General features: G+C 42.5%; 1 protein-coding gene across 1 annotated transcript in view; it reads left to right on the top strand.

Moving 5' to 3' along the window:
• Positions 1-12,672, top strand: part of LOC126162049 (probable actin-related protein 2/3 complex subunit 2) — a 60,534-nt gene that overhangs the window by 32,410 nt on the left and 15,452 nt on the right. The gene's annotated exons all lie outside the window — the stretch shown is intronic.

Genomic DNA, 12,672 nt, shown 5'->3' with positions numbered 1-12,672 from the left:
TCTTCCTCCTGAAGCCGGTGAATTGCCACTAACCTACCGGCGCGATATACTGCTTTGTCAGTATGCCTGTCGGCTATTATCAATGCCCAACAACGCGTCTTATCGTTCTTTTTTTATGACACTCTTGACTATCAATATGGGTTTTATGTATCTGCCCTGCTACCCCCTGGACTTCGCTTTCATCACCTCCTTCAGCACCTTGATTTTTCACTCCCTGCAACCTTTAGGGTGGGCAAGAGCCAAACACCACCTTGGCTCCAGGCTCAGGTTCGCATTCACCTTCACCTCAGCTCGCTCCCAAAGGAGCTTACCCCAGCTTCAGTATACCGCTCGCGGTTTGTCGAACTTCGTTCGTCGCGGTTTGTCGAACTTCGTTCATCGCGGTTTGCCAAACTTCGTTCGAAGTTCATTAATATGATCTTCATTTATACAGTTGGCTCTAAGACCAATGATGGTGTCGGGTGTTCTTTTATTGACGGTGCACACAGTTTCAGATACCGGCTCCATGGCCATTGTTCGGTCTTCACAGCTGAGCTATTTGCCCTCTATCAGGCTGTTCTTTACATCCGCCGCTACCGACATTCTGCTTATGTCATCTGCTCTGATTCTCTGAGCGCCATCCAGAGCCTCAGTGATCCGTATCTGGTTCACCCTTTTGTGCACCGGATCCAACGCTCTCTTCAGCAGCTGGCGGACGACTGTTCTCTGATTACCTTTCTGCGGGTTCCTGGCCATGTCGGTATCCCTGGGAACAAAGCTGCAGATGCCGCGGCCAAGGCTGCGGTCCTCCAACCTCGGACAGCTTCTTGTTGTGTGCCTTCATGTGATTTTAGCAGGGTCATTTGTCAGTGCATTTTATCGCTGTGGTATGCCAATCGGTCTACATTTACTGAAAACAAGCTTCAGGCCTTGAAACCTCTCTCCATGGCTTCACACCCTTCTCGACTGGAGGAGGTCGTTTTGGCCCGGTTACGAATTGGACACTGCCAGTTCAGCCACCGCCATCTGCTGACGGCTGTGCCAGCACCATTCTGGCCATGTGGGCAAGTGCTGACGGTACGCCACATTTTAACGTCCTGTCCGATTTTTAATACACAGCGCATTGATCTTGGCCTGCCATGTACTCTGAATGAAATTTTAGCAGATCACCCAGGAGCAGCTGCTCACGTTTTTCGTTTTATCCACTTGACAAACCTGTCTAAGGACATTTGATTATGCTGTTTTCTTTTAATCCCTTGCCTATTAATGTGCCTCTTATAGTGTTGTCCTTTTTAGTTGCTGTTTTAACATTGTGCCTCGCAGGGCATTCATAATTTAGTCTGGGCGCTAATAAATACTGTAATTGTGCACCCTAAAACCACAAAAAAAGAAAAAAAAATTCTCTGGTTGTTTTTTAGGGAAACATGAGCCATTATACCAGGGTAGGTCTTCCTTTTCACACATCAGTACGTAGGGTATGCTGGCTTACAGAGAAGGATAAAATAGGTAGAGCTCATCAGAAATGATGAAGCCACCATGCTACTCTACTTAGGTAGTCAGTGGTAGATCAAGAGTGCTGTCACTAATGTCATTCATAGCAGGTGGAAAGTGTAACCCCACATCATTCACTCAGCACCTGTGCGTTCTGATCAAACAGTTGTCAGTATAATGTATCCAGTTGCTGCTGATGGTTTGCTAAGACAAGCAAAAAGCGATTGTGAATGGAAGTTTTGATTTGCAGTGTACCAAAGACAGAGAGAATCCAAAATAACAGTGAGAGGTTAACCAAACTGAACTATGGACAGTCTCTCTATGCATTTCCTCATGTTCTTGCAGTTTGATCTTAATTTAGTTCCTGATAGTTTCACACTAATGGCTCCTCTGGGCTCTCAGAATATTCTTATGGGAATTGTCCACATGTATATGCTACAACCCTCTACCACAGTAAGTTGTATTCCATATTGCATTGAATATGGCTCGAAGAGTGATGTCAATTTGGCTTTCAGTCCATCTCCTGACAACATACTGAATGATTTGTGAATTGCTCTGGCTGCTGTGTTGCTTGTCTCAGTCATTGCTGAACACAAATGTGAGCAAAGATCTTCACTGTTGTAGGAGATAATTCTTCTTTGCTACATGTTTTCCATACTGTCATTAGTAAAATAACATAGTACTCATTCTGCCTATAAACTTTCATGACACCTTTACAATTAAGTTCTGGTAGAAAATAAGGCTATTTTTGTCCTGTGTGGTTGCAGTATGTATTTATGTTGTAGTTTAGTCAAACATGTACTTACAAATTATAGCTGCAATTTTTCACACAAGATGTAGTTACTGTAAATACTGCTACTTAATGCAGCTTGCTTCACACTCTGTCTCGCCAGGTTTAGTACTATTTTTGCCTCTTTGATGATTCATTATGCATCTTGTTTTGTAAATAATATTTTTACATATTAAATGACAGGTTAAACATTGATCACATTACAGTTAAATCATGCATCATTGTTTGCAAAATACACCTTCAGATCAATTAAAAAAAAAAAAAGACTGTCTCTTTTTATTTGGCATCAATTTGGTTAATGTGAGTTACTGAACATAGTCCTTAGTTCATGTACTGCTAATGACAAAAGAATGACAAGAGATTTCATTGTTGTTCAACAGACAATTGTGTAATAAGTATTACCATCCACTATGCAACTGGCAAGACAATCTCTAAAAGGGTTCTAGTTAAATGAGTTAAGTATCAGACCACTGTAATACTGCTTCCACTGTTTTGTAAATACTGACCATTAATGAGACTTGTGCTTTGGTTCATGTGTATTTGACACAAATTAACACCATTACAAAGTGATGATTCAGGATAGGATGCCATTAAAGTCCTTTTACTCAGATAGCAAGACAAATATTAGTAAATCACTTCTATTGTCTCAAAAGTATACAGAAAGTGCTATCTGGAAAATATTTTACAACTCTGTGAAAGTTGACAGTATTCCAGGACTGGAGCTGAATTATCCTACTGAGTTGCCTAGATACTTCCTTCTAATTTTGATAAAATGTACTGAACAATTCTTGTGTAGTAAGTGACAGTGAGACAGCAAATTTAATTTTTTGGCCAGGCGAATGTCATTTTTTTGAGTAAATTAAAATTTTCCCAACTTTTGCTTTGTGAAAAACCTGCTCCTTTCTGCCTTAACTACTACTACAGCAATGAGAGTGTGTTCACATTATAGATGTCTTACGCATACTACTGTGACAGTAGCCATAGACTGAAATCATCCTGTAAAAGCATATTAAAAGTGTATGTTTGTCCATTTCCTCCCCCTCCAATGTAATGGGAAACTACTTCAACAGAATTAAATAAAGGAGCCCTCAGAATTGCTAAGGTTGTGCTGCAATGCTCTGAAGATAAAAAAAGCAGCTTTTCATAATAATCAGATGACTGGTGGAATTTGTTAAACCTCACTAATTATTATTATTTTTTAGTTCAGAGATGCTTTTCTGTCACTTATTTTCACTATTTGTTATGGAATTATTGCTAGTTTCCTGCATGGAACATTTCCATTAACTTTCAGAGCAGTAGCAGAATATCCCATCAAAAAAGCTGATAATAAGCAGGTAGTAATGTAGGTATAAGTCTGCATGCAGTGACACAATTTTAAATATTTGCAGAGGGTGTGGGTGGAGGGAGTTGTGAATAATGATGAACCTTGCCTCTTGAATGCAAATATTTCTCGAAGGTTAAAAGTCACAGCTCATGCCATACATCAATTATCAGTACTTCCTGTACAAAATCATTCATGCCAGAATTATCTTTCTTGAAATGATAAGATCCTTTGCTGACATGATTTGTCTGATGGCACTTGTCACACACACACACACACACACACACACACACACACACACAGACTGCAGTCTCACGCAACTGAAATCACACTGTCAGCAGCAGCACCATTGCACCATGGGAGTGGCGACTGGTTGGGGGTAAGCAGCAGGCTGCAGCGGTGACGGAGAGGGATAGTATGATAGGTGTGGTGAACAGTGAAGTGCTTCAGGCTAGACTGAGAGCAGGGCACAGATGAGAAAGGGGGAGGAGGGGAATTAGTGCAAAAGGAGAGAAATAAAAAGACTGGGTGTGTTGGTGGAATAACAGCTATGTAGTGCTGGAATGGGACAGAGAAGGGGCTGGATGGTTGAGGACAGCGACTAATGAAGGTTGGGGCCAGGATGATTGCGGGAACGTGGGATATATTGTAGGGAAACTTCCCACCTGCGCAATTCAGAAAAGCTGGTGTTTGTGGGAAGAGTACATATGGCACAGGCTATGAAGCAGTCATTGAAATGAAGTATATAATGTTTGGCAGCGTGTTCAGCAACAGGGTGGACCACTTGTTTCTTGGCCAAAGTTTGCCAGTGGCCATTCATGCGGACAGACAGCTTGTTGGTTGTCATACCTACATAGAATGCATCAAAGTGGTTTCAGCTTAGCTTTTAGACCACATGACTGGTTTCACAAGTAGTAGCCCTGCCTTTGATGTGGTAGGTGATGTTTGTGACTGGACTGGAGTAGGTGGTGGTTGGAGGATTTATGGGACAGGTCTTGCATCTAGGTCTATTACAGGGGTATGAGCCATGAGGTAAGAGATTGGGAGCAGTTGTTGTGTAAGGATTGGTGAGTATATTGTGTAGGTTCAGTGGATGGCGGAATACCAGTGTGGGAGAGGTGGGTACATTAGTAAGCAGGACATTTCTCATTTCAGGGCATGACTAGAGGTAATCAAAATCCTGGTGGAGAATGTAATTCACTTGCTCCAGTCCTCGGTGGTGCTGAGTTAAAAGGGGAATGCTCCTCTGTGGCCTGACAGTGGGACTTTGGGAGGTTGTGGGAGACTGGAAAGATAAGGCACGGGAGATTTGTTTTTATACATGGTTGGGAGGATAATTACGGTCAGTGAAGGCTTCAGTGAGACCCTCGGTATATTTCGAAAAGGACTGCTTGTCACTGCAGATGTGATGACCACGTGTGGCTAGACTGTACGGAAGAGCCTTCTTGGTATGGAATGGGTGGCAGCTGTTGAAGTGGAAGTATTGCTGGTGGTTAGTAGGTTCGATATGGATGGAGGTTCTGATCTTTGAGATGGAGGTCAACATCTAGGAAGGTGTCTTGTTAGGTTGGGTAGGACAAGGTGAAGCAAATGGAGGAGAAGTTGTTGAGGTCCTGGAGTGGAGGAATGTAGATAGGGTGTCCTCGCCTTCTATCCAGATAGCAGAGATGGTATCAATGAATCTGAACCAGGTGAGGAGTTTAGTATCCTGGGTTTTTAGGACTAATTCCTCTAGCTGGCCCAGGAATAGGTTGGCATACAATGGTGCCATGTGGGTGCTCATAGCCATATGCAGATTTGTTTGTAGGTAATGCCTTCAAAGGAGAAGTAATTGTGGGTGAGAATATGGTTGGTCATGGTGACTAGGAAGGAGGTTGTTGGTCTGGAATCCATCAGTTATTGGGAAAGGTAGTGTTCAATGGAAGTTAGGCCATGGTCATTAGGGATGTTAGTGTACAGGGAGGTGGCATCAATAGTGATGAGCAGGGCACTGTGTGGTAAAGTGACAGGAACGGTGAGGAGTCGATGGAGGAAATGGTTGGTATCCTTTATATAGGAGAGAACATTCCGGGTAATGGGTTGAAGGTGTTGGTCTACAAGAGCAGAGATTCTCTCAGTGGGGGCACAGTAACTGGCCACAATGGGGTGTCCTGTCTGATTAGGCTTATTGAGTTTAGGAAGCATGTAGAAGGCAGGATTGCAGGGACTGGTTGGGGTGAGTAGAGAGAGGGACTCTAGGGAGAGGTTTTGGGATGTGCCAAAGTATTTGAGTAGTGAATGGAGATCCTGCTGGATTACTGGAATGGGATCACTGTGGCAAGGTTATGTAAGTGGAAGTATCGGACAGCTGGTGGAGTCCTTCCGCCAGCTAACCCTTGCGGTTCAAAACAGCAGTGGTGGAGCCTTTGTCTGCAGGTATGATTATAAGGTCAGGATGAGTTTTTAGATGGTGGACTGTGGTTCTTTCTGTGGTGTAAGGTTAGTTTGCACGTTGAGGGATTTGGGGAAAGATGGTGAGGCAACGTTCGAGGTTAAAAAATTCTCAAAAGTTAACAGGGAGTGGTTTGGAGGCAGTGGGGATGGATCACGGTTGATGGAGGAGCGAACTGAGTTAGGCAAGGTTCAATATTGGTCTTTTGTTGAGTCTGATTTGTAGGGTTGATGGCAAAAAAGTTTTCCACTGTAGGGACTGGTAGAAGGAGATAAGGTCTTTAGCAAGTCCTGCATGATTGATTTTGGCAGTGGGGCAAAAGGTGAGGCCTTTGGAAAGGACTGATATTTCTGTGGGGCTAAGGTTTCTGAAGGAAAGGTTCATGACTGTGTTGCGGGTTTTCTTTAGGTTCTGGATACTGTGTGGTGCTGGGAGAGAGTTTTGGAGGGTAGGGTAAGTGTAGTAGGTCTGCGAGACAGGGTTTGTCAGCTATGAGGCAACATGGGGGAGGTTTGGACGTTGTTGTAGAGGTGGTGGACAGTGGTACTCCAAGGCAGGAGTAGGAAGTGAGCAGGATGGAGAGCTTTTTGAGATGGTGTTGTGCATGTTGCTCAAGTTCCTGCAGGGCAAGAGTTTTAATCTGAGTTATGGGTTCCAGGAATTTGGGATTGCATAGTAGGAGAATTTTGCAGATGGAGAGAAGGTACTGCAAGGAGGTTTGGGCTTGGTTGATACGGTTTTGCAGAACTATGTTCGTGAGGGCTATGGATTGGTGGAGTCTGAACAGGTGGAGGTCATTGTGGAAGGAGGGGTGGAGCCAGAGATGGGTAATTTGACGGTAAGGCCATTAGGGGGGGATTCCCTGAGCCAAGCAACAACGCAGGAACAGTATGTGGGACGGGATCTGGCTAGAGATAAGGAAACTTTTCTGTATTGATGCAGATGGGAGGAGCAAGGATCCATGGTGGTGGAAAAATGTGAAAAATTACATAAATAATGTAGAATTATGTCTGAAAAATTTCGCAAAAATACACCCAAATATGTGTGAAAATCCACAAAAAGGATTAAATGGATGCAAAAGGGGAAAACAAGTTGAAATCTGCATGAGTCAGTGATCGAGAAAACTCACTAAAAGTGGCGAAAAGTCACAAGGGTAAAGAATAACTTTATATGGGTAAAGGGTAAATGTGAAGAAGAGGGACGGCAGATGTGACTGGATGGTGGAATTAGTGGGTGCGAACTGGGATAGAATGGAGAAAGTATGGGAGGGTGGGGATGGGTTCGTAGGATGAGATATAAGATCATGTGCCATGGGAGAGGTGCGGGAGATAACATGCAAAAATACAGGAAATGATGCAGGGAGAGTGATCAATTTGGAAGTATAGGATTAATTATATCGGCCTGATTCATGTGGGACATAAGATGCTGCACCAACAATCAGTGTGATCTTGTAGCCATCTGTAGTGCACAGCCGAGACTGTTGATGCATTGTGGCTAGTAAGTGGAGTGTGCAGTGCGATTTGTAAGGTGCCAAGAGAAACACAGGAAAGAAGAGAAAGAAGAACGAACATTGAGTATAGGGTTTCAAAAGAAAATAGTAACACTACCTTCCCCAACACCCGATGCATTCCAAACGAACAACCTCCTTCCTAGTCAGCATGACCAACTATATCCTCACCCACAATTACTTCTCCTTTGAAGGCATTACCTACAAACAAATCCTCGGTACAGCTATGGGCACCCGCATATCACCATCGTATGCCAACCTATTCATGGGCCATCTAGAGGAATTCTTCCTAAACACCCAGAATCATAAATCCCTCACCTGGTTCAGATTCATTGATGACATCTTTGCGATCTGGATCGAGGGTGTGGACACTCTATCCGCATTCCTCCAGAACCTCAACAACTTCTCCTCATATGATTCACCTGGTCCTACTCAACCCAACAAGCCACCTTCGTGGATGTTGATCGCCACCTCAAAGATGGCTATATCAGTACCTCCGTCCATATAAAACCTACTAACCATCAACAATACCTCCATTTTGACAGCTGTCACCCATTCCACACCAAAAGCCCTTCCATGCAGCCTAGCCACCCCTGGTCATTGCATGTGCAGTGACAAACGGTCCCTCTTGAAATATACTTAGGATCTCACCAAAGCCTTTACCAATCATAATTATCCTCCCAACCTTGTACAAAAACAAATCTCCCATGCCTTATATTTCCTGTCTCCCACCACCTCACTAAGTCTCATCATCTGGTCACAGAGGAGCATTCCCATTATAACTCAGTACCACCCAGGACTGGAGCAACTGAATTACATACTATGCCAGGGTTTTGACTACCTCTCATCATGCCTTGAAATGAGAAATTTCCCCTGCCCACTACCCTTCCTACCCCTCCCACAATGGTATTCTGCTGTCCACTGAAGCTACACACTATACCTGTCCATCCCTACACAACCCTTGCTCCCAACCCTTACCTCATGGCTCATACCCCTGTAATGGACCTAGATGCACGACCTGTCTCATACATCCTCCCACCATCACCTACTCCAGTCCAGTCACAAACATCACCGATCCCATCAAAGACAGGGGTACCTGTGAAACCAGTCAGGTGGTCTACAAGCTAAGCTGCAACCACTGTGCTGCATTCTATATTGGCATGACAACCGACAAGCTGTCTATCCGCATGAGTGGCCACTGACAAACTGTGGCCAAGAAACAAGTGGACCACCCTGTTGCTGAACATGCTGCCAAACATGATATCCTTCATCTCAATGACTGCTTCACAGCCTGTGCCATAGGTACCCTTCCCACCAGCACCAGCTTTTATGAATTGCACAGGTGGTAACTTTCACTGCAATACATTCTACGTTCCTGTAATCCACATGGCCTCTACCTTCATTAGTCAATGTCCTCACCCATCCAGTCTCTTCCCTGTTCCCATTCCAGCACTACACAGCCGTCATTCCGCAACCACACCCAGTCTTTTCATTTCTCTCCTTTTCTGCTACTTCCTCCGCCCCCTCCCCCCCTCTCCCCTGCCCCTCCACTCCCCTGCCATCAGTTTAACCTTTCAGCACTTCACTGTCCACCATCCCCACCATACTATTCCTCTCCCTCCCCACTCCAGCCACCTCCTTACCCCCACCCATTCGCCACTCCCATCACGGCTGGTGCTGCTGCTCGCAGTGTGGTTTCACTTGCCTGAGACTGCAACTGTGTGTGTAAGTTGCATTTGTGTGTGTGTGTGTGTGTGTGTGTGTGTGTATGTGAGAGAGAGAGAGAGAGAGAGAGCACACTATGTCTGTCTATTGTTGACGAAGGCCTTACTGACCGAAAGCTATAATTGTGAGTGTCTTTTTGTCGTACCTATATGTGACTCAGCATCTCCACTATATGGTGAATAACAACTTTCGATCTCGTAATATTGTCGCATTCCATCCTGGATTTTCCATTGTTTGAAATAACAAAATGACGATTGATAGATACATATACAGCAGCCTAAGTGTATTGTGTTGAAGCATCTTCTTCATTGGGTTTATTCACATTATTTTGCTATATGGTTAATAGCAACTTTCCATCTCGTAATATTGTCACGTTCCATCCTGGATTTTCCATTGTTTGAAATAGCAAAATGATGATTGATAGATGCATATACAGCAGCCTAAGTTTATTGTCTTAAAGCATGGTCTTCAGTCAGTTCATTTACATTATTTTGCATGGAAAATCAAACTACAGTAATAAACAATTTTATGCTTAGCAATGTGAGAGCAGAAATATGCCAGAGGTGTGCCGTACTGTTGTCATTTGGTTGGATGGTGGCTTGTATGAGGTAGCCAGAGGTGGATTGACAGTGGACAGTGGCCATTGTAGGGTGAGGAAGCTCTTGAGCATAAACTGTTCTGATATTGGTGCAACTAAGAGCTCTTACATGGAAATGTTTCTACATTGTTTTGCTATTATTGATGGGTTAGAAAGTGAAGCAAATTATCTTTAAGATTGTCAGACTGCAACATTTAGCTTACAGCTGTAATTTGATTTAAAGAATATTGTGCATGACATAGAAACATTTCATTTGAATACACAGAAGGTGTTCTTTAAGGTGATGTAGGGTGTTAGGCACTTTGACTTTAACTCTGGAAGTGCAACATCTCTGTTGACTCAGCCCACAACTGCAGTGATGTTAGTATACTAATGAATCCTGAACCATCTGGAAAGTTGAACATGGTATGCTTTTCATTTGACCTCTCAGACACAGTATCTAATGGGGGGGAGGGGGGTGCCACACTGATAAGATGTTCTGACAGCATATCTACAAAGGAAGGCCTGATGAATGTAGCAGGTTGTATCCTACCTGTCAGGCAATTTCATGACATTAGTCGAGTTGCTGAAGAGGCCTTGTAAGTTGCAGAAAAACATGCAAGGAAAGCAAAATAAAACTGGCCCAGAAAATTCTTCTAAGACTGACTTGGAATCGAGGGAATGAACAGAACAGCTGCTCAACACAGAAAATGCTGGAAACTGTAATTCTTATGCACCAGTCGGGCCATCAAATGTCTGCACATGTGCATCTCCTACATTTTATCATTATGTTGAATTGAGTTGAGCAAACATAGTCAGCGACTAGTTCAGTGTAGCACAAAATCGTGCCTTTGATAAAACAATGAGTGTTATGTGAAACACAATTCATGGAAAATGTGTGTGGAATTCTTTGTGCAAGAGTTTGCCATTGGAAGAGTTTTCGAAAAACCTCCAACAAAGTCTTCAATGCAAAGCTGGTAAAACGGTGTGAAATGTGCTCCGTAGTGAATAAAAAGTGTAACTACCTGAACAGAATTTGCACATCTCCATCAGTCTGTAGGTGATTTTAGTCATTTAGGCTGTGGTATAGGGCATGCCCTGTGCCTACCATTTCATCTTATAATGCACGAGACATCTTCAGAGGCTATAAATAATTTTGCAATGTTATGTATGAGGTATGGTTATAAAACAACAAAACTATTGCTGTAAAACACTTTATTTCAAATACATATATATTTACCTGTTGCCACCCTCACTATACTCCCTATTGTACACCTGCAATGCTCCATTCAAATTTTCTGTTAATGGAAACAGTGCTGGAAGCCTACATCTGTGAGCTCCTTGATGTGTGCTGCTTTTTCTTTCACTGCATCGAGAAAATGAAATCTTATTCCTTTTAATGCAGGTTTTACCTTGAGGAATAGTTATGTCATGTTGTTCTAGGTCAGGTGAATAAGGTCAGTGGTCTAATACTGGGATGCTGTACTTCATAGAAACTTCATAATAGACAGTGCAGTATGAGCTGGTGCGTTGTCTTGGTGCAGAACCCATGACTTATTTTTCACAATTTGGGTCATTTTTTTCTTATTTTCTCGCAGAGTTGATCAAGAACCTCGATTTATTGTTGATTTAATAGTTTGACCTTCAGGTACCCAGTGAAGGTACACAGTTCCTTGAATATTGAAGAAAACAATCATCATCCCTTTGAATCTTGATTTCCTCATTCAAACTGTTTGTGTTCTCTGTGAAGTTGGACGTTTCCAAAGCTTAGATTGGTGCTTAGTTTGAGGATCATAAGTGAAAAACTGTGATTCCTCACATGTTATAACTCCTTTCAAGAAATTAAGATCATTTTCAGTAATATTGAAAGTGTCAGTACAAACATTTTCACGAGCTGCTTTTTGTTTAGTCGTGAGAATTGTCTGCACCAGTTTTGCACACATTTTTGCCTTGTTAAACTGATTATGTAAAATTTGCGTTATACATTCTTTGTCAATTACAACAGTTTCAGCAATCAATTGAATACTCGACCACTGGTCATATTGAATCAGATTACCTGCTTTTTTGGTATTTTCATCCATTTTTGATATTGAAAGGTGTCCTGTCCTGGGTGTGTGTCATCTTCAGTATCTTCTTGGCCATTGTGGAAATTTTTGAATCACTCAAAAACTTGCATATGTTATAAACAGCTATACCCTTCTTGTAGTAAATGCTAGGTTTCGGTAGCAGTTTTTCCAAGTTCCATGTGAAACTTCATGACAGTTTGTTGCTCTATTATTACACTTTCGTTTTTGCTCTAATATTACACTTTTCATTTTTCTGGCAAAACAAAGTGTTATCTCTTATACAAATGAAGGCCATGACCACACTGATTTCTCTATAGACCCAGAGATGCTGCATATGACTGAGAATGCTTCACACTTCGCAGCTGTTTTTTGTTTGCACGAGTGCATTTACTCCGTGACAACATCAGTCCCATTATTTTATAGCCACACCTCATATAAACAGTTTGGCTTGTTTTTATTGTTTGGTTTAGAGAAGCAACGAACAGAATCTTTATAGCCTCAAATGATGTCTCCAGTATTAGTATTCTAAAAATGCCCGTACAGCTAAAATCACCAAAAATCAAAGTTACTTATTTAATGACTGAATTTGACACACTGGCGGAAAGAAATTAGTACAGAAAACAGAAGTAGCAATTGTGCATAATTTTTCAGCACTGTTAAACTCCATTTTGGTGTCATGACCACACCCCTCCTGTATTTGAGTTGCACCATTACATATGCCTGATGTTTGTGTGATTCACTGGTGCTTTTGTATCCATTGATTATGAAATCAGGGTCATATACAA

The sequence above is a fragment of the Schistocerca cancellata genome, chromosome 2 (genome assembly GCF_023864275.1).
Source record: "Schistocerca cancellata isolate TAMUIC-IGC-003103 chromosome 2, iqSchCanc2.1, whole genome shotgun sequence".
Taxonomy (NCBI): Eukaryota; Metazoa; Arthropoda; class Insecta; order Orthoptera; family Acrididae; genus Schistocerca; species Schistocerca cancellata.
This window is presented reverse-complemented; position numbering and strand designations above follow the sequence as displayed.